This window comes from Gallus gallus, chromosome 2 (assembly GCF_016699485.2).
Source record: "Gallus gallus isolate bGalGal1 chromosome 2, bGalGal1.mat.broiler.GRCg7b, whole genome shotgun sequence".
Classification (NCBI taxonomy): Eukaryota; Metazoa; Chordata; class Aves; order Galliformes; family Phasianidae; genus Gallus; species Gallus gallus.
Window position 1 is genome coordinate 59627286 of NC_052533.1, and position 27663 is coordinate 59654948.

General features: G+C 41.4%; 1 long non-coding RNA gene across 1 annotated transcript; it reads right to left on the bottom strand.

Moving 5' to 3' along the window:
• Positions 1–422: 422 nt before the first annotated feature.
• On the bottom strand, positions 423–26571 carry LOC124418173. Its single transcript, XR_006936193.1, has 3 exons — positions 22264–26571; positions 10422–10585; positions 423–2073 (listed from the first exon to the last, which is right to left on the bottom strand). It is a non-coding gene; the product is annotated as an uncharacterized LOC124418173 (long non-coding RNA).
• Between the last annotated feature and the right edge of the window lie 1092 nt (positions 26572–27663).

Here is a 27663-nt window from a genome sequence, read left to right on the forward strand (position 1 = left end):
AAAACAGTAGCTGCAGCATATTATCAACTCTCAGCTCTTGAAGTTTCTGATTATGTCTGTGGCTTTAAGACTTTTTTTTTTTTCTCAGTAAGTTGTCAAACTATATTAAATAAGTGTGTTTGAAAAGACATTAAAACTCATCTCTCCAAGGCGGTACCCGAAGGTTTTCTCTTTGATGATTTAGCTTTTGTCTCCTGAAATTCTGTTTCTGCATGTAATTGTTTTTGTTTGTTTTCTTGTTTGTTTGTTTGTTGTTGTTGTTGTTTTTATTTCCTAAGATCTTTCTAATCTGTGAACATCCGGAGTATGAACAGTACCCTATAAGAGATTCAGATGAACTGGATACCACCACTGCTCCTCTTAGCTGCTGTTAATGGAAATTATTTCCAACAGAAAATACCTGAAACAAATTGCCACAACAATTGGAGGGTGAGCAGTGTATCAGACAGAAGTTGTCTGTTTCTCGAGTGCAGTTAGTACTTCTGAGCTTCTTGTGGAAATTTTATTGTCTCACAGTCAAGTCTTTCTAAAGCTAAATCTCATTAAAAGCCCATGAAAACAATTGTTGTTCTATATAATATGTGAATATTCAGAAAGATTTTTTTTCCTTTTTTTTCTTTTTGTTTTTGTTGATTGTGATTGATAACATTAAGAGAAGAAAATATTTTTATCCTGAAAGTATAAATGAGGGCATAAATAAGTTTAGAGATGTCCAAATCCTGGCATACTTTCTCAGGCAAAGTTGCCATCAAAAGCTGACTGAAGCAGTAGAGCAGAAGTTGTTTAGCCATTCAGATGATTTGAGTTTTCAAAAGACTCTGACTAGCTTAGTATTATACCACCTTAAGCCACTGGCATTAGTGTTGGGGAACTATTGGTGATAGGCAGACAGTTGGACTGGATGATCTTGTAGGTCTTTTCCAACCTTGGTGATTCTATGATTCTATTCTCCCATCAGTTCTGGCTGTGCTCTTATTGTCCTGGGTGATAACTGTCACCCTGACCTTGACAGATCATTGAAGAAAGGAAAAGTTTTTATGAGGTGAGTCAACCCATTTTCCCAGGACTAAGATAAAGACCCAAGAGTTTGTAGTAGCTATGCTGCCAAGGCTTAAACTGATACAATTTTCCTTTTTTTCACTTGACTCTTTTGCTCTTAAGGTTTCATTGACATACCTCTGTCAGCCTGTTTATGATTTGCTACTGAAACTACACTTTGAATGCAGTATTTCATGGTCTGTGTAGCCAAGCTGGGGGGTTTCTGATTGCAAAGACTGCACATCAAGTTAATATATCAGCTATACAGTGATTTTTGGTACTATTGTCCGAAGTTTTTAATATTTACCTGTGGGTCATAAGTGAATACCAGCAGTGTGTACAATCATACAGTTTTTCTCAAAATGTTTATAATTAACTTACATTTTGATATATTTTGATATATTGATGCATATTGTCACACATTACCTCATTATTTTGCTTCATTGCTAGCAGTTACTTTGTTAAATATCTACACTGTTTTTAGTAGGCTGTGTTTATTTAAGAAGCTACACAGCTTACATTGCTGACTGTCCTTTTCCCCATCAGCCTTTCCTTGTTTGTATTCCAAAAAAACATAGATGATATTTATGCAGCCTCCTTGGTCATTTGTGCCTCTGTTTGGAGCTGGCCAATACTTTTCTACCTGGATAAGATCAAACATGAAAACAACATCAAAAGAAAGCAATGATCAAATTAAGTTTTTTTGTTTTTTTTTTTTCCTTTGACCTTGAAAGGTAATTATTGGGCAGATTCAGGTAGATGCAATGTGCAGAATCATAGAAGATGTGGAAAATTAGAAATCTTGATCTGACTTGTATTTATTCAATTTTCCTACACTAGAAAGGCAATTTCAGATACTGATGTGCTGGCCTACCTGGCCACTAAAAGTACTGTTTTAATCACTACATAGATGACGAATAGGAACACAGGAGAGCCAGTGTTCCTGAGCATTGCTTAGTTGCTGGCTATCCTGGGCTCCAACATTGCTTCCATAGGCTTTTCCACAGCTTTTCAAAGTTTGGAAAGGAAGTAGTTCTGAAAGAGAAAGAAAAGGTGAATAGGACATTTTTTGCAGAAAGAAAGACGAAACTGATAATTTGATGCTGTCATCAGAATGGTTAGATTTCAGGAAGCAAAATAAACTAGCTTATACTTGCAGTGGATTCAGTACTGTAGTGCTGAGCTTTATATAGCAAGTCCACATAGTATTAGCAATAAATACAAAACTACACTTTAAAATTTCATTTTCACATTTCTGTTAACCCAAGTGAGCCTTGCTCTGTCTTTAATGAATGTAGACAGTGAAAGGTTTGCAGATTTAACTGTGTACATTAGGCATGAGTTTAATTCAGTTCAGTTACTATTTTGTATGGGCTGATGTAGAGCTCTAATGCTTTGTTGTACAGACTTTCAAATAATACTGGATATAGAATTGTCAGAGGAAAGATCAGCAAGATTGCATCTAAAAAAACATAATTAATGTTCAATTATGTAGCAGAGTTATAGTCAAGGGTTTAAGACACATTGTTGAACTTTTCTTCGGTTTCAAAAAGTTATTACTTGTTGGAAGCAACTCCTGTGTTTAGTTTGGCTGGGAACCAATAAGTAGAATAGGCATGGAATAGATTGGCAATGGAGAAATAGATTAGAATGATGCAGAACACCCAGGTACAAAACCCCATGTGGAAGACAGGTGCTGAGAGCTGGGCAGATGCAATTGAACTGCGGTAGAAACACGGCTTCCCTGGTGCCTCAGTGCAAAAAGGCCACTGGCCGCATCTGCTCCCTATTCCCATCTTCCAGAACAGCCACTTCTTTCATGAAGTGAAGGTCTTTATGGTAACAGGAGTGTATGACAATGTAATGTGACTTTTGGAAAGGTTACAGCAAGTTCTGAATCATGTATGAAATGAAAAATCCCTGCCTGGTGCAGGGGGGAGCGTGTACAGCACTGGATGATACCCTGCCAACAGTTCTAACAAGGGGCTCCTTCACAGATTTTCCACCTCAATCAGCAGTGCAGTTGACATCCCTTGAGCAAAATCTGTCCTTTTTTTTTTTTTTTTTTTTTTTTTTTTGGTATGAGCAAAGAAAAATTCTCCAATTTTATAACTTACTGCCTAGAATACTCATACAGTAATCTTTCTCTGCTTCCAATTGTGACAGGTTTTATCAGTATGCATCCTCTGTCTGTAATTCTTTCAGGTATTTTTGTGGTAAATTTATTGAACATGTTGGGAGGGAGGAAAAGACAAATCTTGATCAGTGATCTCGTCAGTGATGTGTAAGATTTGCTGGTCAAGTCTGGTACAAAAACTAGAGAGGAAATAAGTAGCAGATCAGGTAAAAAGCAGTTACCTACTTTAAGCTTTCCATTGCAACAGAAGAGCGTGTTTTACTACAGCCAGACTCTACCTAGTGTGTATTTGAACACAGAATGGAGTAGATCACATTTGGAAAGTAGCAACTTATAGAAGGACTTAGGAATTACTTGTGATACCACCTTTAACTTGAATTTTTGCTTCTATGCTGTGAAAAAAAAAAAAACAACCCAAGAACAACAACAAAAACACAACCAAAAAAACCCTTACATAATCCACGAAAACAGGAACACTTAACACTATTTCAAAGTTTCCCCCCAGAATAGTGTGTCCTCATCTGCTCAAGGTGGATTATAACATAAGTTACAGGCTGGAAAACAAGCACTGAGATGAGGGGCTTAAGGAATTTAAAGCATTCAGTTAATTCAGGAGCAGGCTGAGAGGCCACCTGAAGAAGATACCTGGCAGCTGAGGCTTCTCCACCTGGCTGACAGAAGGCATCTGAATCAGTCTTGGAAGAAGAAGCTGTTTTCTGGCTGTGAGTTCTATTGAACATCAGAGTTGCATCTCTAGGCTAGAGCTGTGACTTCCTGATGAGCCTGTGGCCCTGTGTAGCCAGCCTTGCTCATCCCTCTCTTTTAGGGGAAGGCATTGCACCGAGAAAACTACAGCCAGTGACTCCATGGGAAGACAAATAACAGATGTGAATGTCGTGGCTCAGATTTTCAATGAGTCGTCTGAGGAAGACCAGGGCACATTTCTTTTCATCTCCTTCCTTGCCCAATCAGCAAAGAATTCTGGATGTGCTTCTTTTGTTGTTATTAATTGCTTTCCTCTGCAGCATCAGAGTGGCCACAGCAGGAGATCTCTTCGTAGGTGGTATAGAGAGTGATTAAATATTGCCTTAGTAGGGCTAGCAGGGAATTTTCCCTGGATCAAGTTGGCAGGCTCTGTGGATCTTTCACCTCATACAGCATGAGGTGTGGTTCATCTGCTAGGATCATTTGTGTACATCTCACATGATTAATTCTTTGCCATTGCAGGGCTTCCTCTAGTCTTGCCAATTCTGTGTCTGTGGCAGATAGTTTCCTAAGCATGGGAGTGCTTTGCCCTCACTAAAGTCTTTGGGCATCAACTAAGATATTTTGCTTCAATTTAATGATCTGTGAATATACGGTAGGTGCATCTGATATCCTTTCTGGCCATAATTTTTTAGAAATTATATACTTATACACTGTCTGATTGTTAAGGCTGAGGTGGTTATTTAGAAAGGGATGATCTTCTGATCTGAAAGATGGCCTGAGTCCTTCAGAGGGCTTGTCTTGGCAGTCTGAGAGAAGCTCTGTCTCTACTGAGCACAAGTTCAGCTTTCTCTAGAGTAATTGTAGGGCTCAAACAGAAATACCCTTCTGACTGTACATTTCCATATGTAAAAACATACAATTCCATAGGTTGATCTCAGAAAGGAACCTGTTCTGTCAGGAAGGACATCCCCTTCAGTTCACTTTCTGGCTCTGTACAGAAACAACCGGTGTGGGAAAAAAAAAATAAAGATAAGTCATGTAGAGTATTCTTTTTGCAGTTGAAGTATCCAAAGTATCCAGGTAGCAAATGAATTAGTGTCTTGCTATCATTGCTATAGGAGTATCATTTCTACAATGACTTTTCAATGTCAGTGAAGTCAGTGAGTTATTCCTGAGTTTAAATCCTGTTTTACGAAAGCATACAAGTTTGCCCTTAAGCCTGTCTACTTCAGCTGAAAAAAAACCACCCTGTCGTAGCTCAGGGGCCCGGAACCTGCCCTGCTATATATGCAGACAAGTACTTGTGAATGTTTGTGTGTACAGTATTATGGTTTAGCATTTTAAGAAAATTTCAATTTCACTGGAGCTAGGGTTTCACCATACAGGTATATGCAGGTGTGCAAAGGCAATATGTGCATGAAATGCTAAGTTGAAGTTCTCCTATTTATAGAATGACGTATAAGAGCAGGATAGAAACAGGCATCATATAAGAAGCAGTGTTTGATAATTGTCTTTCGTTTCCCAATCAAAGAGAGAGAGGTTTGTATTTTTCATGAAACGACCTTTGCAGGAATGCTGTAAGCAATCAAGATTCGCTGTGTGTGTATCAATAGAAAACATGGCACTTGCACATGTTTGGCTTCATCCCGTAAAGCAGAAAGCAGCGGCAATTGTGTGATTTCATACAAATGCTATCTGTCGGTCTGCATCTTTCTTCCTTGCAACCCAAACTGAAAACTTTAAAATAAAAATAATTGAAAAACAGAGTAAAGTATTTCTATGCTGAGTTGTCCTTAAAAATTCGAATGAGTCATTTAGATAACATTCACAATACCAGCAGCTCCGGGGCACTTTAGAGAATACATTTCAGCACAGAGACATTTGAAACAAAAATTGTAATGTTCTAAATGGAATTAGATGAGCGAAACCATGTCATACAGAGATGAAATATAAATAAGTGCTTTAGGCCCACTCCATGAAAAATGTATGTGTTTTTTTAAGAGCATTTTTCTTCCACGATGGTTTCATTTCTGTGGAAACCACTGGTTGGTGTTTTGTGGTATTTTTTTTCTCCTCTTAGTGCATTCTCCTAGAATGTACTTCTGCCACTCAGTAAACCCTTTTTTCCACTAAATGTCTGTCTCTGTATTAAGCCCCCAAGGAACTGTACAAGCCAAAGGCAGATGGAAACAATAGGCATTCCGTGTTCAAACGTACAACCTACAGAAAGTTCATTTGTCAAAAGTCTGAGGAACATTTCCAAGGAGGCTGCTTCATAAGCAGCATCCACATGGGGCAGATCTGACTTGTGCTACTGCTTTTCATGCACATATTCCATAAGAATTTAATATGATGTTTACTCCTCAATTAATAGTTAAAGCAACATTTACAGAAACTTGTTCCAAATCCCAGTCCCAGTTTTTTCTCTCCTTCCCCTCCCACCCTACTTCTTAAATCTCTTCATCTTTTAGACACCCCAACTACTTCCTTGCTTTTTATAGAAGTCTTATCCTAGCCTCTTTAATAAGACCAAAGCACTCTCAGAGTTTTTTGAGCTATGTTTTTGTACCTGTTGGAGACTTGCTTCTTCACAGGTAAGCATGCAAACTCTACCATAGTGCCAGTCTTTGAGATATCAATCATTAATACCAATATAGTAGTGCTGAAAGTTAATCTAACCCTCTGACTTATGCCTGAAAGACAAAATTCACTCTGGTTGGTACTGTCTAGTAGACACTGCACTGGCCTTTTAAAGCTTTAATTACTTATGGTCAGTGTTTGCCTTCATTCCTTGACTTTGTATTAATGAAATATTTTCAGTGTGACTAAGATGCTGACTAGGGGTAGTCGTGAAATCACCTTGACTTCCATGGACTTGAACACCTTCACAAGATCAGATTCCAGATTAGTGGCTAGGAAAACAGGGAGGACTTTATCAATACCTGGATGCTGCAGGAGTGTTTTTGAGCTTGTTATAGTGTAATGCAGCACTGACACCAGCAGAATTAGAAAGCTATAAGCCACCTACTCACAGGTCATATATACATGTGTAGAACATATGTTCTTCTATCAGGCTATGCATATGCATATTCTACCCCCAAATCCTCTAAACATATGGACTGACATCATAGGCAGCTGATTCAGAGTGCTCTCATAATACAAATGGAAGCAGCTAGCTTCTGGACTAGGCCAAATGCAATTCACCTAGGACACCCAAATCTTGTACTTGCTGCTTAGAATCCCCATTAGAAGTTTCTGGTACCCAAAATGATGATTAAATGGTGTCATTAGAAAATAAGCTCCTATTCCACGTGCCTTAATCACCCACAAATGCAAGATTCAGTTTTTATCTGTTATTAATCAATGACCATATGTCAGTCTTCAAAGTTATAAAATGTTGGAAGGCGATGTGAAACCACAGGTATATAATGTACATTTCTGTGCAAAATCTGCAAAAAGAAAGTATAGCCAACTCTTAGCCTCTGACTGGATTTCAAAACCACCATTTGCACATAATTGATGTGGAAGAGTTGAAAACCACCTCAGAGGAGTGAAAACTACCAAATTGTATTATATCACGTGCCTAGAGAATTTCATCATTTCCCGCTGGGTGAAATAAAATGCATCTGAATATGTCATGTCCTGGGTGGCACAGTCTGAACTTGGATCTTTCCCTCACCCAAGCTGCATAGAGATGGAGGAGTGGGAATGGGAATGGGGCCAACTGCCTGTTGGCAGCCTTGGGTAAAGTTTCTCTAGTGGCTTAGGCTGTGAGGCCACCAGTAATTTTTTATCCATTACAAAGGTGACACTGTTACTTTTGCAAGGTTTGACCAGTGTAAGGAGCGAAACTGCAGTCGGAGCCTCTTCTTGTAAGGCTGAGCAGGAGCACAGGCTGGATCTGATCTTAAAATGTATCGAGGCCACCTCACGGCAGGTGCTAAGTGTGTTTCTGGAAGACTAACGACAGCAGTTTTTCATCTCCTACACTGGGGGCCAAGAAGCTCCAGCTACGAGATGCGACACAGTCGAGGGTGTACCATTGCCCCCTGGCGGCTGATCCAATGGAGTATAAGGCAACAGCTGATAACAGTGGCAGGAGTATGTGCGGTTTGACTAAGAGAAGAAGGTACTTGAGGGAGTGGAGTTAAAATGGGCAAATATTGGACAGGGCCTTATTTTATGTGAACTTTTGTCTGCTGCTGCTTTCATTTAGTACGGAAGTTGTAAACCAAAACCAATGGGCCAATGTCTGCTATCAGTTATCCCCGTGCAAATCCAGAGAGGTCTGCTGGAGCCAGCCTCATCGCAGAAAGCTGGGAAGTGGCTCAGAGGGGAGGTGAGAGCCTTTAAACTGCCTGACCATTAATCTGTGGTAAAATAATGAATTTGTCCTTGCAGCGCATGGGAAGCTTCATAGAGCACATGCAAGAAAAGAAATTCTTTGTGAAAACCTGACCACATTCAGTACACCGTGGTCACAAAGGCCAAAATGCCGGTGGGCTGAAGTGAGAACCTTTTCCTATAATAGCCCCCATTTACGTAAGTAACCTGCTCCCCAAGGGTGGGCACTTCACCTCCCAAGTTCTGTAGCCCTAAATTACTGACAGTCCTTGACATGTTATATTGGGTTTTAGCAGATGAGGTCAACTGCTCTTTGAGTTATGCTGGTTCTAGTAGAGTAAAACTTGGATTTATACCCATGGGCCTGCTGTTTGAGATATGGAAGAATATGCATGTTTTAGCAGAAGCGACCCACTGTAAAGCATTCTGTTTCATTCTTGCTGGAAATTGTTCCCAGAAGAAAAATGCTGCGAAGGGGAGTGACAGCCTTGGAATCCAGTCCTTTCATTTTTATTTGTGTTAGTTTGTTTACTTCTGTAGCTGTCTACATATATGCTAATAATTATTTGCATGTCTGTGGTATTTTTATAGGTGGGGAAAGGAGCTGAATATATTAAATAGTTTGCTACCAGGAATGGGTCTTAACAAGCTACAACAAAAGCGTGGTAGGAAGTAAGCCAGAGAAGCATTGCTTTTTCCATTTATGCTGGAATAGTTTTGACTTCACAAGGTTATCTGCTGTCACAAAGGAGTCAGATCAGGAGAGCCAATGGAGAATTTTCTTTGTGGATTGTTTGCACCCCAGCTACTTTTGCTTGCATTTGTCATGGAATATATTAAAATAGTCATATTCCACAGTCCACACAGCATGTCAGCTTTGAGACAAGTACTCTGAAATGTGCTCACAGATGATAAATTGCACACTATGTCAACTACATCTTTGTCATGAGATTCTATTTTCTATTTATAGTTGAAATGAAACACTTGAGAAAAAAATCTAAACCAAAGCAATTTCACAGAAATCTCATGAGTTTTCCTTATGTGTATATCAATGAGAAGACCCTCCTGTGCTATTTTTTTTGCTCTGTGGGGGCTCCAACAATCAGCTTCTGAGATCAAAGTGGGATGCTCTCAAGACTACAAAACTTATATGGGTGTATGTAATCTAGATAGCGTGCCTTTGGAGTATGTTCTCTTTCAAACATGAAGAGGAAAGAACACTTAATCACAGCACAGTGCAAATACACACAAAATTTGATACAGTTTTTGGGAATCAAAACCAATTATCTCCATAACAGATGAGATTATTTGTTACTCTTTTGGCTTGTCATACTAGTTTTGTTTGAAGTCGTCATTGATGTCTGTGGTGTACTTTGCAGTTCTGTGAACTTTTTTTCCTTCTAAGAGGACTTCCCTTCCACTTAGGCATCTTAAACACGTAATCTGCTGCAACAAAGTTGTGGGTAGCAAAAACTGGGAAAGAATATATGTTTGGAAGATAACAGTAGTTCTGCTTTGAAGCTAGAGATGCAGCTGTGTTTTTTCTCTGATTACAGCAGCCTACTTCAGGAAGAGAGTGGCTGGATGGCAGTGATAGTACACTTTGACTGGAGATTTCCTGACTAACACTGACCTAGACATGACTGGATGTCCTGCAAAGTGATGAATGATTACTTAAGATAAGTAAACCTTGTGATGACTTCCTTCTGCCTTGGGCACCAAAGTCTTGATGGGTTGCACAGGAAAAATGCCTTGCCTTAGAGAGAATCATCTAAGTAAGGATCTAAGATTAGTGAAGAATGAAGTCCACATAGGAGAGAAGCACTGCTGCCAGGTCAACATCCTCTTTCTGGGACTGAAGCAGAAGCTTGCACAAGAAAGCACTTACATCCGTTCACATGATGAGCAGGATGTTTGTTCTGGAGGATTCAGATCTCTGGAACCCATATCCTGAGGAAACCTGGATCAAGAACAAGCTACAGCTTTCTTGCAGCTGTGGTGGTGTCTTTTTATGTGATACCACTAGAAGTGTTGTATTTTCTATGGCCTTTGAGGCTTCACTCTACTACTTCTGGACTTCTCCAAGAGTACTTTCTACCCAGCTTTTCCTTCTTAAATCTAGGAGGAGTTTTAGTGGCTTATTCCAAATTTACATACGTATGATTCTAAATATAACACTTGGACAATAGAATACCTGGCCTGGAGATATGGATACTCCTTCAACGTGGTGTGTTCCTGAATCTGACACTACTCTAAAGCTGTAGTGGAAGTACAGTATTTAAATTCTCTTCAACTCTGTACTTTAGCCATCCATTGAGTGCCACAGTCTAGATTAGAAGAGTATATGCAGGGCACTAGCTGCAAAAGAAACCATTGTAATATCAGTGTGCTGCTGGACTGGAAAGGTTGAGATGGTTAGTAAAGCAAGTTGCACTAAAAAGGCCATTGATCATATTTAGCAGCTGTTTTAGAAATAGCAAGCTAGTATCTTGTGCCCAGAATTGCAAAATATCTGCATCATCTGGTTTTTCTTTTTTTCTTCTTTTTCTTTTTTTTCTACAAAGAATCCCATTAAAGTTACTGAGGATTTGCACTTTTAAGGAAATCATTTAATAGAGGGTGGTATATCTAAAAGCTGTATCTAAGGAAAGTCCTGACGTTCTTTAAGTCATCAGGCCATCAAAAAGCAAATGGTATCCACACTATTTGTTTGGGGACAGCGCCATAGAAACAGTTTGGTTTTTCCTCCCTCTCTTCCATCTCTCTATAGTCATCATCTACAACTCTTTCCTTCCATTCCCCATCAACGAGCTTTTTCTGTGCACTCTCCTAACGAATTTTGGATAACCTTAGAAGGTGAACCTTACTCTGCTGCAAGTTTGGTCTGCTCATACTGCCAGCTTTCTGCCACCACTGCTTAATCATGCAACTTCCTCCTCTGCAACTTGTCTGTCCTGTTCATCCAAATCTTTTCACTCAGAGCAGCAATAGTGTTCTGATTAACTGGTGTGCTGGCAGAGATTACTAAAGGTATCTGTCTGGATGCTGCTGTGATATGGACACGACTCTAATATCTTTAATTTTGGTACACTGCTTTGTTGTTCGCTTGTTTGTTTAAAATGCTCTTCTGTTATATTTGCGGTGATGAAAAATAAACTAACTGGCATCCAGCTCTGAAACTGTGGTGTTGGTGGGGGAGGGCTGCCCACTTGAAAACAAGCAAGAAGTCTTACAAATATTTGGACTAATTAATTCACCAGCTTTTCTTTACAGAACTCTTTTGTGATAATAAAGCCATTCACTGACCAAGAGAGTACATTGTCCATTTGGTTACTGTTTTGTATCTCATGTCAAACAAAAGCCACTGCCTCCTACAACAGTAACAGCCGAGTATTTTCACTACTTAAGCAGTTTCCTCTTCTAGCTGCTGGATCGTCAGAAATTCTAATCAACTCTGATCTAACACAAAGTACTACATGGCATTCATCATCTGTTTTAGCCTTTAATGCACCATGCAGGTTTTAATCAAAGGCATGCAGCCATTAGCAAAAAAGAAAGACAAGAATTATGACAGTGTCCTAAACAGACCTCTTAAGCTGACATCACAGGCAGCAGATAAATTCATCTCCCCTTGTTGAATACAAAAACAGGCAAATAAGATGGGCCTTGCTTGAAATAATTGCAGGAGAGCACCACTGAGATTTCAGGGCAGTGACTTCCATTGTTTTTAGTACTAAGCATTAAGGCTTATTTGCTTGGCTTTCCTATATATTGAAAGCAAATGTTGGCACTCTCAGCTTGATGTGTGGGAGCTGCTGGATAATCTCCTTGTTTGGGTGGGTGCCCGTATCATCCACTGTTGTCACAGGGAGTCAAGGGGTCTGGTAGTGATTGGCAAAGCCTGATCCCAGCACATCCCTTATGGCAGCCAGGTCTTCTGATTTCTCATCTCTTCCTAAATGAACTCTGTTTGTCATCTCTCCTCTTTTTCTTTAGCACAGGACTAGGTAAGATGTTGCTGATTGTGTGTAGAACAGAATAGGACAGTTCTGTCAAAAGAGACCTTCAGAGATCAAGTCCAACTACCTGACCACTTCAGGACTAAGCAAAAGTTAAAGCACATTAATGAGGGCATTGTCCCTGTGACTCCTGAACACTGACAGGCACAGAGTGTCAACCACCTCTCTAGGAAGCCTTCTCCAGTGTCTGACCACCCTCATAGAAAAGGAGTGTTTCCCAGTGCCCAGTCTGACCCTCCCCTGGCAGCTCTCTGCCATTCCCATCAGTGACCAGGAGCAGAGCCTGGCACCTCTCTGCTCCCCCTCCTCACAAAGCTGCAGAGAGTAGCGAGGTCGTCTTTGCACCTCCTCCAGCCTGGACAGCCCAAGTGTCCTCAGCCTTTTCTCACAGGACACACCTACCAACCCTGCTATCAGTTTTGGTGCCTCCTCTGGAAGCGTTCAAGGACTCTAACACCCTTTTTATACTGTGGCGCCCAGAACTGCACATGATGTTCAAGGTGAGGTTGTACCATCACTGAATAGAGTGGGATAACCACCTCTTTTGACCAGCTGTCCGTTCTGTGTTTGATGCACCCCAAAATGTGGTTTGCCTCTTGGCTGCTAATCATGCTGCTGGCTCATTCTGAGCTGCTGTCACCTGCACCCCCAATTCCCTCTCTGCTGAGCTGCTCTCCACCACTCTTGTCCCATCTGTGCCTGTGTCTGACATTGCTCCATCCTGAGGCTTCTTACTCGCATACAGTCCTGGGTTTTCCTCCTGCATATATCCTGGCAGGTTGCAGCTGGTGACTGCCAGTTTCTAGATAAAGTGGCCTTTGTTTCTTGCTCTGGTTGTCAGAGTATGTTATCAAGCTTTGAATCAGCTTGACATGTGGGGGAGAGCTGGTTCGTGCTGCACAGTTCCTTCATTTGTGCCTAGTTGAGGGAAGGATGAAGGTTGTCTTTTTGGAGAGAGAAGCAGACTGTGGGTACAGCAGTGTGATCTCCCTCCTGCCACACTCATGAGTGTGACTTTTTGAGAGGGGCTGCATGAGGGTGAATAAACACACATTCCCTTGTGCGTCCGAGGGAAAGCTACCCTTCATAGGGTGCAGGCTGGGCTACCCTAGGGACAGCTGCTGTTTGCTCAGACTTCTTTTTCCTTCTCCTATTCTTCTCAGTTCTGGTGTTGGCAGAGCTGTTTCAGGTCCCACCTTACAAACAAATGCTGTGATCTGTGCCAGCTCGTGGCATTTCCTTGAACCCATGGTAGCAACAGGGAATGAAGGCACACATCACTCTCTAGCTGGTGCAAGCAGGGTGGGAAGCTGATAGTTACCCAGGGAGCCTGTTGTGAGTGGGGAGTCACTGTTAAAATTAGCCATCGAGGGGTCTTTGAGCTCAAGAAGCCATGCAAATTGTGCATGGGTGGATTTCTTCCTCAAGCTTGCTCACAGTGTATGAACTTGGTGGAATATGTTTGTTGATTAGGAGGTATTCAGCAGAATTTCCCCACATCATGGTAAATGTCGAGGAGAGTGCTGTGGACTCAGTTCCCTCTTATAAATCATTGCCGCTAGTGGGAGCAGGCCCTGGACGGACATTAGAATTGGTCTTTCTCATGTGTCATCTGAGGGCTGTGGCCTGATTTTTCTCACGCCAAATTCAGTGCATAACCTCCTATGGGGGCTGCTGTTCAGTCCCACTGCCAGGCCTTCCTCACTGCACTCTGCTTGTAGAAGAAACCTTTGTGTAAATAGTTGCCTTTTATTTTGACATAGCGTTTAATGTGCAACATGTGGGTCTTTTAACAAACATTTCTGGCAAAAGCTTAATTTGGTTGAGGGGTGGGATGCTTTAAATCTATCTGTGCTTCCTGTGTCTGGCTTGCTCCTAGCTGTGCATGGAAGTCAGAGATCTTCCACAACACCTTGAGCCCAAACAGTGGGATTATATTCTCTGTTTGCTCTAAAAAAATAAACAAGCTTCGGTTGTTTTAACCCAGGTAGGTCATTTGCTTTACTCTGTGTGTAGGTATTGGTTCATAGTTGTGGTGTATTGTTTTGGGTTCCAGAAGTGGATAATCAGCAATACAGTGTTGTGAAGATTTAGTTCCAGGTCACAGACAAGTAATGAAAAAACAGCAGTCACTGAGGATTTGATTTACACACTGCAATGACTGTGTGATAGCCCCTTTTGTGAGAAGGAAAGTCTCCCTCTGGAGACCACATTCTAACCAGTAGCGAGCATTCAAGCTCCCTGGTGCTTCAGATGTCAATTATACCAAAGCCTCTTATTGTATAATGTATGTCTGTTATAATAATACTGTCTGGAACAGTAATAATAATGTGAATGAACTTCCAAACACTGGAGATGGGAGGAGGAGGTTGATCAATATGGCACTAATGATGGCCTTGTCTTTCACTAAAATAATTGTGATAGGGTTTATAGCACTTCCTTCCTACACCATGCTGTGTGGCAGTGTTGGTTTACTACCTGCTGTTATTGCTTTTGTATAAAAAGGTGTTAAAAAGAAACGTCTGTCGGGTTTTAAGGCTGCCAGTCTTTTTTAATGCAGTGAGGTTGTTCTAGTCAAGATGGTCTGAGGATATGAGATATGCAAGGTTCGCTGGGAGAAGTGAAATTTTTATAAGACGTGCTGATACAGTCAGGAAAAAAAAAGAAAAAGAAGCCTTTATGCTCAGAAAATCAGTAGTAAGGTCCCCATTTTTATAGGGAATTTCTCATTCTTTATCACAAAGATGCCATTTAAAGGCCAGATTTTCTGAGTGATCTCATCCTGCTTGCTTGGACATAAAAGGTTACTCCTTTGAGAGAGTGTGTGAGCACTTGAACACATAAGAGTTCAAAAGAAAAGCTCTCCTGCACACTAAGTATGTTTTCCATTTATGTGACCCTGTTCCTTGTCTAATAATGAGATGGGGTTTTCTGTGTTGTTCCACCATTGAATCTTTTGCTTCAGAAAGATGTTTTCTCTTTTAAAGACAGTCAAATTTCACCTCAGTATTTGTATTCATGCAGTGGGAAGCCATACCCTCCTAATGTGCTCCTGAATTTTGTTGGAGAAAGTAGGAAGGTAGAAGCATATTAGAAGTTATTTGTTTGTTGTATAATAAGTCCTAACATTTTCTGCGGTGTCTTGGAGTTACTTTATTTCTCAATATACTGGAATGATGGATTCCATACATTTTGTTTTGTGAAGTGAGAGAAATTGAAAGAAGTCATAACCTGAATCTCATGATAAAAATCCCCTCAGTTGAAACTCTTCATTACAATACTTTTCAGAACAGAAAAGATGAACTGCTTTTGCAGTGGCACAGCTCCAATCTCAAACTAGAATCAATTGCTTTGCCAGCACTGAACACAAAGGATGTTCATTGTTTGCAAACTGAATTTTTCTTAGTGTGTTCAAAACCGATGATCAGATTTTTTTCTGTATAGAAACCCCTGCAGTGAAAAAACTGCAGCTGATTCTGTGCTTCCCATCCTGGTTTGCAGGAAGGCTTCTTGCCTCACAGTGTGATTTCTTCATAATAGCTGCATGACAACAACATGCCAGTGTTTTGAAAAAGCAACAGCCAACGTTATCACACAGTTGCTTATGTTGGTGACTCTCAGTTGCTGATTTTTTTTCATCAAGGAAATGCATTTACCTTTGTAAATGTAACTGCTTACCCTCCCAAACCACACCTTTCTATATACAACAAATCTATACCTACATCTGTTTACCTACATGAGCTCTGACAGGAGTAGAGGGACCTTCCCAGGCTGTCCCCTCCTGTACCAAGTAACTGCATTGTGTCATGCTTGGCATCAAATGATGAAGTTCCATGTGAAGAATGAGGAAAGGGTTTTCCCTTGCTATTTTCATGCAAAATATGCCTCAGAATCTCTTTGGAAGCTCATGCCTTTTTTTTTTTTTTTTTCTTCTTTTTTTTTCCTACCATCTAAACATACTTCTGGCTGACTCTTCCCTGTTTCTGTGCCCACATTGTCTTGACATTCTTCTTTCCTCTCCCCTTACTCTTCTTCCTTGGTGTATTTAGAGAGTAATCATCCCTTTCCATATGTTTTGATGCTGAGCCAGCATCCAACAATACAAGTTAATGATGGGATAGCAAAATCTCACCCAGATATTTATGTTTAAGCCCTGGGAGATGTAAGATCAGATATCCACAAGAGTCATCCAGGTATTTTGTGCCTTAAGAACTGGTTTCCAAGAGGAGGGCAGTGATGTTAATGCTTCTAAGTTTACTTATTAGTTGTACCCAACGAAGGGCAGTGCATAGGATTCCCTGGCAAAGAAAGCTCCTCCATACCATTGCTTGGGCTATACTTGTTCCATGGGAAACAGTCCTGCTCGCTGATAGGAAAGTGAAAGTAATTCAGATGTTACATTAGCCATGTATGTATCAAAGCTGAATCAATTGCTTGTTTGAATCTTGCTGTATGTGTCTTTATGCAACATCTCCCAGGTGGCTGCAGTTTCCTCAAAGTTTTTTGCAGCTAAATGACATGTTTTGTGGAGGTGATCAATACTGGAATTTCAAGCCATGCTGCCTGTTCGTTATTGATCAAGTGTGGCACAGTTTCCATTCCCTGATTGAATGAGCTTAGTGGGGCTAAATTTTCTGTTGAGTAATGACGTGAAGTTATTTGAAAGCTTTCTGATGAATATGCAGGGCTGAAGATTTGCTTGCTTTTGTGTGTTCTCACTGACTTAACAAGAAAACATAGAAATGCTGATAGAAACCGTAAGTGGGCTGTGTATACAGTAACACTGATTTGTTTTTGAGTCCCTCAGAAACTTGTTTGCAGTATTCCTGAGTAATCGTATCAATACATTAGCATAAAACCTCACTAATTTGTCAGTTGCTGATAATGCATCTCAAAGTGACACAGGTCTTTTCTGAGAATCTTTGCTAAACATCTAACAAAATACTGTGATGAGATTTTCTTCCCTATATGTTGCATGTAATGCTATATATTGGAAAATATGTAAGAACCTGATGTTCATTGGTTCTCTTGATAAGATACTATGCAGCACTAGTTATGACTTTTCTCACAAAAAATAAATGGTACGCATTTTGTGAAGCATTCTGCTTTACTTCTATTTGTAGACTTTTTTCCTGCTAGTTCACTAATTGGCAGCACTGAGTAATTTGTAATTGTCTTCCTAGTGAACCAGTGATTGTTCTGTATGTGTATGTATGTGTTTATTAAGTCTTAGGTTTAGACTATGCGGTAACTAAAATGAAAAGAAATATCTGCATTTTAATTCACAATATTTTGATTGCGATCTGTTTGTAGACCCTCATTTTGTTGTAAATTAAGCTGATAAAAGAAATCACATTAAGTTGCAGTGAAATGGCTCTGAAATCTGTGTCTCATGCTAACTACTGCTGAAATGCTAAGGGTGTGATTTACAACAGATTTAATTGGATTGGTTCCATTTACCATCTAAACAAGCCCTTAAATGCTGGAGTGTTTACCACCTGTTGTGACTTACCTTACAGAGATCTTTGTTTGCAAGCAGGAGGGTGTGTGGTGTAATGAGAGAGGAAAAGGAGTGATACAGATGTGCATCTCAGTTTATGCATGCTGTTAAGTTTGCCCCTAGTTGTTTTTTCGTTCCCCAAAAATTACAACAGATCTATTTGGTGTACTGATTATGATTCTTTCTGCTAAACTTCTGATAATTACAGTGTTCCCTGCTCATCAACTGGGATAGCTAACAATATTAAGCTGGGATGGCATGAAATATGCTATCTCCTCTTACGCTGCTGTTGTACAAATCTAGGCTTTCTAATAGTGTGTGAGCAGCAGCTCTGATAAAACAACTCTGAAAAATATGAAGGTCTTTTTAAAATTTAGTTGTCTGTATTTTAGAATCATAGAATCACCAAGATTGGACAAGACCTCTAAGATCATCCAGTCCAACTGTCCACCTATCACCATTATTTCCCACTAAACCACCTCCCTCAATACAACATCTAAACATTTCTTGAACACCTCAAGGGACAGTGATTCCACCAGCTCCCTGGGTAGCCCATTTCAGTGCCTGATCACTCTCTCAGAGAAGTATTTCCTAATGTCCAATCTGAATCTCCCCTAATGCAACTTGAGGCCATTCTCTCTAGTATTATTGCTAGTTACATGGGAGAAGAGGCCAATCCACACCTCACCACAGCCTCCCTTCAAGTAGTTGTAGAGAGTGATAAGGTCACCCCCAAGCCTCCTCTTCTCCAGACTATACAATCCCAGCTCCCGCAGCTGCTTCTCATAAGGCTTGTGCTCCAGACCCCTCACCAGTTTTGTTGCCCTTCTCTGGATACACTCCAGGACCTCAATGTCTTTCTGCAGAGAGGGGCCCAAAGCTGAATACAGTACTCGAGGTGTGGCCTCACCAGGACTGAGTACAGAGGAGCGATCACTTCCCTGTTCCTGCTGGCTGCACTATTTCTGATGCAAGCCAGGATGCCACTGGCCTTCTTGGCCACCTAGGCACACTGCTGGCTCATGTTCAGCCAAGCATCTACCAATACCCCCAGGTCCATTTCCTCTACGCAGTCTTCCAACCACTCTGCCCTAAGCCTGTAGCATTGCCTGGGATTATTGTGGCCAAAGTGCAGGACCCAGCACTAGCTCCTTTTGAACTTCATCCCATTTGCCTCAGCCCAGCTATCTACCCTGTCCAAATCCCTCTGTAGGGCCTTCTTATCCCCTGGCAGATTGGCATTTCCTGCCAACTTGGTGTCATCTGCAAACTTACTGAGATTGAACTCAGTGCCCTCATTCAGGTCGTCAATAAAGATATTGAACAAGACAGGCCCGGATACCAACTCCTGGGGAACAACACTCATGACCAGTCACCAGCTGGATGAGAATACATTTACCACCACTCTCTGGGCCCAGCCCCCAGCCATCCAGCCAGTTCTTTACTCAGCAAAGAGTGTATCTGTCCAAGCCATTGTCTACCAGCTTCTTCAGGAGAATACTGTGGGAGAGTGTCGAAGGCTTTGCTGAAGTCAAGGTAGACCAAGTCAATAGCCTTTCCCTCATCCTCCAGGCTGGTCACTTGATCATAGGAGGAGATCAGGTTGGTCAAGCAGGATCTGGGTTTCCTGAATCCATGCTGGCTATAGGCCTGATCCCCTGGCTGCACCACACATACCATGTGATCTCCGTCAAGATGATCTGCTCTATAACTTTATCTGGCACCAAGGTCAGGCTGACGGGCCTGTAGTTCCCTGGATCCTCCTTTAACCTTTCTTGTAGATGGGAGCCACACTGGCAAGCCTCCAAACCTCTGGGACCTCTCCGGTTGATAAGGAACTCTGATAGATGATGGAAAGCAATTTGGCTATCATCTCTGCCAGCTCCCTCAGCAACCTCGGGTGGATCCCATCAGGCTCCATGGACTTGTGGCAGTCCAGGTGGAGTAGCTGTTTGCTAACTGTTTCCACCTGAATCATGGGGGTTTTATTCTGCTCCCCATCCAAGACTTCAAGGTCAGGGGGTAGAGTACCCCAAGGATAACTGGGCTGACTTTTAAAGACAGATGTAAAGAAGACATTGAGAACCTCAGCCTTTTCCTTATCCTCATTGGTTATGTTCCCCTCCGCATCCAGTAAAGGATGGAGATTCTCCTTAGCCCTTCCCTTACTGTTAATACAATTGTAAAAAAGGTTTTTGTTCTCTTTTACCCCAACAGTCAAACTGAGTTCAAGCTGGGTCTTTCTAATTTCCTTCCTGCACATTCTAACAACTTCTTTGTACTTTCCTTGAGTTGCCTGCCCCTCTTCCACAGGAGGTAGATTTTCTCCGGGAGCCTCAGGAAGAGCTCCCTGTTCATTCATGCCAATCTCCTTCCCTGCTGACTCATGTTGTGGCAAAGAGGGATAGCCTGCTAATGCACCTTTGAGACTTCCTTCTTGAGGAGAGACCAGCTTTCCTGGACTCCTTTACCCTTCAGGACTGGATCCCAAGGGACTCTCCCTGCCAGTGTCCTGAACAGTTCAGAATCCACCCTCCAGAAGTCCAAGGTAGCAGTTTTGCTGCCCCCCCTCCTGACTTCACCAAGAATCAAGAACTACCATTTTGTGGTCACTCTGATCGTGACAGCTCCCAGCCTTCACTTCTCCTACCAGTCCTTCTCTGTGAACAGCAGGTCTAGCAGGGCACCTCCCCAGTCTCTTACCAGATGTTTCAGGAATTTATCTTCCATACTCTCTAGTAAACTTCTAGACTGCTTCTTCCATGCCGTATTGTATTTCCAGCATATACTGGGGAAGTTGAAATCCCCCATGAGAACAAGGGCTGGCAATCGTGCAACTTCTGCCAGCTGTTTGTAGAACGCCTCTTTATCTCTTCATCCTCGCTAGGCGGTCTATAACAGACCCCCACCAGGATGTCCATCTTATTGGCCCTCCCCCTGATCCTTACCCATAAAGACTCAACCTTATCATTCCCAGCCCCAAGCCCAACAACATCAAAGCACTCTCTAACACAGAGAGCCACACCACCATCCCGCCTTCCTTGCCTATCCCTTTTGAAGAGCTTGTAGCCATCCACTGCAGCACTCCAGTCATGAAAGCAATCCCACCACATTTCCATAATGGCAACTAAGTCATAGTTTGCCTGCTGCACAATGGCTTCCAGCTCCACCTGTTTGTTTCCCATGCTGCATGCACTGGTGTAGACAAATTTTGGCTGACACCCTTTCCTCATCCCCAGTCCCATCATCATTCCTCCAGGCTTGTCTCCAGTGGGCCTGGATTTATCCCCTCCCCCCTTGATACCTAGTTAAAAGCCCTCTCAATGTGCTCTGCCAGCTCCTGGGCTAGGATCTGTTTCCTGCTTTGGGACAGGTGAGAATCATCTGCAGCCATCAGGCCAGGTGCCAAGTAAACTGCCCCATGGTCAAAAAGCCCAAAATTCTTACGTTTGCATCAGCCTCTCAGCCATGTACTTACGAGATAGGTTTTCCTGCTCCTTTCAGTATCCTTCCCTGACATTGAATGGATAGAGGAAAATACAACCTGTACGCCCATTCCATCCACTAACCACCCTAGCCCCCTGAAGTCCTTTTTGATAATCCTTAGGCTTTTCTCAGAGATTTCATCGCTGCTGGCCTGAGCTATCAATAAAGGATAATAATCAGAGGTCTGAATCAGAATAGGAAGTTTCCTAGAAATATCCCTGACTCGGGCCCAAGGGAAGCTGCACACTTCCCAGTGGGTAGGGTCAGGCTGACATACAGGGTCCTCTGTTCCTCTCCGAAGGGATTTGCCTACAACAATCACCCTTCAGTCCTTCTTACTGGAGGAAGTCTCAAGGTGTGGAGCTGACCACCTCACCCCAGGCTTGAGGGTGGACCTCCCACTGCATCCCATCTCACCTCTCCCTCAAGTTCCAGAGCCTGAAACCTATTATGGAGGGGCACCTGGGGAACCAAGGTAGGTCAGGATGGGGGTTACCTGTAATGCTGATCTGGGAACTGTTGCTTTTCCTCCTCTTTCCTTAAATTGCATCCCTCTGCTCAATGATGGCTGGGCAGGGGGTCCACCACCATTTGTGGGGTATCACCCCAATGTCTTTCCCGCAAATTTGTCAGAGTTACTTCACCACTCTATCTACTGCTCATGCTCTCTGATACTCTGTAATCTCTCGACCTCCTCCTTGAGCTCTGACACCATACTGAGCAGATCATCCACCTTCTCACACCTCATGCAGGTGGAATCTCTGCTGCCCTTCACTGACAGCAACAGGCTCAGGCACTCGCTGCATCCACAGACATGAACCACTACATTCATAGGCAGGCACTCCATCTGAGTTACCACATTCCTTTGTGCCAGAGCTTTCTGCCTAGTGGAGACCATGGCTGGATTTGTTGTCTGAAAGGCAGCAGATTGATGAGCTGGTCTCCTGAGTGGACAGAGATACCATCCCTCCTCACCCTCCCTGCTTGCCTGCCCTGTGCAAACTGCTCCATACCCTTCTGATGTGCCATACCTGGTTGCCTATCCTGCTGGTGCTACTTCTGTGTCGCTGCATTCCCTGGTAGCAGGATTTATACACACAGGGGGTGACCCCGCTGATGCTCCTGGCTCCGCCCCCATGATGTCAGAATGCCGCTGCTGTATACATGACAATGGTGCCTGGCAGCTGCCCTCTGACAGAGCTACCACTCAACCAGATGAGGCAATTCCCTGCTTTGGCATGGAATGCGCCTGCTCCAGAGCCAAGTTCCTCACCAAAAAGTGAGGTCAACTTCAGCAGGATGAGGAAATGAATTGAAAGGAACCTCAGGAAGCTCAGCAAAGGAAAATGCCACTTCTATCCCCTGGAAAGGAATAATCCTGTGTACCAGATCAGTCTGATAATAAATCCATTAGAAAGCAGCACTGGAGAGAGCTTATTGACCAGGACTAGTTGACCAGAAGCCAGCAATGTGCTCTTGTACCAAAGATCAACAGACTCCTGGGCTATACCACGCAGAGCAAGAACAGCAGGTTGATAGAGCTGATCCTTCCCTCTGCTCAGCCTTAGTGACAGACACCTGGAGTGTGGGGTCCAGTTCTGGGCAAGAGTAATACGGATGTACTGGAGTTTGTCAAAGGAGTGTGAAGATGATTGAGGTACTAGAACATGCATCATATGAATAGAGGCCAATAGAGCTAAGACTCCTCATTTAGACAAGGAGACCCAGAGGGGGTCTTTTCAATGTGTCTAAATGCTTGAAGGAGATACGGACAAAGAAGACAGAGCAAGACTCTTCTCAATGGTGCCTAATAAAAGGACAGGAGGCAAGGGGCCCAAGGTGAGGTACAAGAAATTCCATTTAATCATGAGATAACTTTCATACTGTACAGGTGTTGAACACTGGGACAAGTTGCTCAGAGAAGTTGAGGGGTCTCCATCTTCAGAGATACTCAAAACTTGACTGGAGCCACCTGCTCTAGTTGCCCCTACTTTGCAAGGATGTTGGATTAGGCAACTTTAGGTCTTTTTGACCTCTGTCATTTATAAAACAGTAGTTTTTGCAGTGTTCCCTGCTTCAGATAAATTTCCTTGTTCGTCCTGGTATATATGGCTCTAGAAAGAAATAAGGAGAAGCCTGCATTTGGCCATGGAGAAAAAAGAAGCATTCTCCTTTTCTAAGGAAAGAACCTGTGCAGCCACCTTTTCTTCTTTGCTTCACTTTACCGATTTCTATATAGTTCAGCAGAGATTTTAGTGTCTGAAATAGAAGGGAAAATTATTTTTAAGTAAGTATTTGACTACTACAGGATATAATGAGCACATATCTTAAACTCTGCAGGATTCTGAATGTATTGCAATGGCTTGTTTGGCAAGAAGAATCCAAAGCAAGAGATACAGATGAAAATCATGAACCTACATCTAAAATAAGATAGGATTCACTTGCTTAACCTTGTTATGAAACTTTATTTTTCCCAAATCAGCATTTCTAATATAGAAAAAAAAAATGGAGAGAGAAAAGTATGTTTTGACTTTTGGGAGGAGTTTGAGTTTTTCTTGAGCACCAGCTTATGTACTTTACTACATCAGTGTTCATTTACTGAAACTAAACTAAAGCCAATTCTGAGATAGCTGAGGCCAGGCCATCACAAGGCCAACAGACTATGGAAATACATTTAAAAAAAATAACCACCCCAAAGCAGAAAGTCATCAACTTTTCCTTTGAGGCACGCTTATACTTGTTTCTACCAGCAACTACCATCCTCCTTGACTGCAGGTAACTCATTACTTTGTCACTTCTTGTCTTCTTTGGTGTTCCCCTCTGCTCTGCCTGTTCTCCCAGTTCACTGGCTTGATTTAAGTATTACCAGCCTGTTAGGCTCACCGTTTACTGCCAGCCCAGCAATCACAATTAAAATGTCTCACATTAGAGTCTGATTCAGGCAGAAAGCCCTACCGAGACATGAGCTCAGTGGCAAAAGCAATAATCTAAGTTTCAATAGGATTTACACTGAACCTTATTGCTTTCTTAAGTTACTGAGAAATCAAATGTCTTTAGGCACCAAATTCTGGCATCTGATTCATTAGATTTCCACTTCTTTCTTTGTTCCTTCCAATTTTCCCCACTGTTTAGCTCCAGATTTCTGTGATTTTTAGGATATTGCTATCTAAATACCACTTTCGTTATGATTTCCCAAGGTTCATCAGAAGTATAGATCTTCCTGCTTACAGGCTGTGGGGATCATTGGTGTTCAGATCTCAACCATGTCCTCATTCCATCCAGGCTAATGATGTAAAAATGAAACACATTACTTGGGTGGAGGTCTCTTTGCTCGTATGCTGTCATCAATGAACATATCAAGTTGCTTCTTACATTGGCTTTCACAGCATTCTTTTCTAATGGTTTCCAGCATGTCTGTTTTCAAGCTTTAGTAAATTCAAAATGCTGGATTAAATCAGTAAATGAGTCTCTAAGACCCATGTGTTTTTTGACCTTCATGTGCTCCCTCTTATTAAGGCTGTTCTTTGTCTTCCTTTGCTGCTCAGAAATGTTCATCTATAAGGTGAAGAGTAACCTAGACTGTATCTACCCACCTTGTACACACTCTGTTCTCCCAGTCTAGCCCTCCTCTCCTTTTCTATTTTTTTAACCCCAGAATATATTTCCATTTACAGTTTATTTACATTTCTATTTTATTGTTCTTACTGACATGCTTTTCACTTCTCGTGCATTTTGGCAAAGAGGATTTACAATTTTTTTTTTCCTGATATTTTTGTAAACAGCAAGGTGTTTTGTTTCATATGGGAGCAGCTAGGACTTCTGCTTCTAAAAGTTATGTTGTGGGGAGCTCACTGAATTCAAGTTACATCTGTATATCCTCTTCCTTGGATTAGGTTTTGATACAGTAGGCTACACAGCTGGAAGTCACAGAGTCATGTCATCTCATACACTCAGATGTAGTGAGCAGGTGTTAGGGCACTGCTGGTAGAAACTAAGAGGAAAGAAATCTTAGCTCTAAAACTCACTGAAATTAAGGACAAAATTTTTTTAGACTTGCAGAAGGTTTTTCATTAGGCTGCTGATATCAATCAGATTTTGGACACCTATCACCTTACAGTAGCTTAATCCACTTTTTTATTTTGAATGGGAGGTACAGTGAGTAGCTGTACTACACTGTAGTAGTACAATCAAATCAAATCAAATCAAATCAAATCAAATCAAATACTACAGCTCTCAACACTACTGCTGAACCCAGAGAAATAAGAGCAATTATGGCGTGGCATATGTGATTAGGTAAACTTGCTCTTTCCCCAGGCATCTTTCTGAAATCCCTCTTTGCTTTTAGTTCTCCTCTAGAGGCAGCTTCTAAACATTTCAGCAGAGATTGTGCCGAGGTGAATATCTTACGAATTGAGTCTGATTTGTCTAAGCTAAATTCTGCTTTCAATATTCTTCTATATCTAGGACAATTAATTGCAGTAATGATAAAATTAAGGGAAGTTACATACAGAATGGCAATAGTAGAACAAATAAAAAAATACTACTGCAAACATTAGAGGAAATCATTGCCAAGACTATGTAGTCAAAACTTGACTGGACTAGAATCAATGCTGAACAATGTACTTAAGTTTCCTAAATCTTTTTTAAAATCAGCACATCTGGAAATCACAGGAAGATGTGAATGTTCTTGTCGTCTTTGTAGTTACTTGATTGTAACTGACTATCTTCAGAAAAACAGCAATGTTGTATCCCACTGAAAGCTTCTTGCTTCCCTTGAACACTTGTAATTGTATTGTAGTTAAAGCTATTTAATAACTTCCACAAAATCAACATGAAAAAAATGAATGAGGCTTTTGAATGGAAAAATGACTTAGTAGAAACTGATCTATGGATAATGTTTTATAAGAAGTGTTATTTGTCTCCTGCATTTTTTCCTCTGCTAAGAAAAGATACTTATTTAAAATTCAAAAGCTGAATAAAAATAAGTTAACAAAAACAACCAGTGTTTTCTGGCATGGTTCTGTTTATCTGTCTCATAATTATAGCATCATTATCTGGATTTTAGTAAACATATGCCCAGTGCTGAAAGTATCTTAAATACACAGACGACATGCAAATCTAATGAGTATAGAGGAAAAAATCGCATTACTCAAGATATATCTATAGCTTGTGGGTTTAAATATGGGGATAAAGGGAATAGGTGATACACTGCCTATGAGCATATGCCTCTTCAGATGTATCTGTGGTTGCTGGTGAAACTTCTGTTGGTGTCTTCCCTAAAAGCTGTTGCTGCTTTTCTGTGTCACACAGAAATAAGGGTACATGAGGTCCTGCACATGAGATCCAAAGAGAAGTTTCTGGGTTTTTTTTCTGCAACATATATTCTGCTATGTCACTCTGGTTGTGGCTCTGGGTCGTTAATGTGTAAATCTTCTAAAAAAATCATTACCATGGCTCCACCTTTTTCCATTGCTCATTCTACCTTCAAATCCAACTAAGTTGGAGAGAGGATTTATAGTTAAACAGAGTTTTGGAATATGGCACATTAGACTCCCATCCATTTGCATATGGACTATAGCAATGAACTACCTTTAATACCACCTTGTATTAATTGTCATTGAACTTTCAAAGTTCTGCAAAGCAAATCCATTGAAATTTTGGATGGTAAAGCTCTGGATAGTCTTACTGTTTCTCTTAGCAAGGGACTGATGAGGCTGTGGGAAGAAAAACATCTTCAGGAACACTTCTAAATGATCGGCAACTCTATGGGAGCTGTCAATTGCATATTTAGTCTTGCACTCTATACACATCTAAATACTTCATTGACTTGAGCCAAGAGAAGGAAACTGGGCTTGTTTTAATACATTCCTGATGATTTTGATGGAAATCTACATGTGTAATGAACACAAGATCCTGCCCACTAGCAAACAATATGATAACATTTCACATTTGTTACTCCAGGGAATCAGAAGAAAAAAAAGAAAAAGATAATAACAACAACAACACCCAACAATTAACCAGTAAAAGCAAGCCGATGAAGTTAGAAAGAAATCAAAAAAAGAAAAGCAGTGTTTAAACCACGAGCCATTTATCAGAAGAGAACCATCTCTTCATACAGGGAAGCATTCTGGTTCACCATACTCTAATGGGAGAGCTGAGTAGAGCTTCCTAGCCTGCCTCATCAGGTTGCTGAGTTGGTGGCTTTTGATCTGATTGTTAATTATTCTTTTTTATTGTATATTTTTATATTAGACAGTTAGCTCTTCTTTGTAATTAGACATAGCAATTATGGTATCTTTTTATATTACACTGGAGTGTTCCTTTAATGCAGACGTCAAATAAAAGAAAACATATAAAGCACAAAAAAAGGGTCTGAAGGAGTGAAGAAGTGGGAAAAAGTGAGTTGCAGTGAGTGCTTTTGGCTCCAGCAA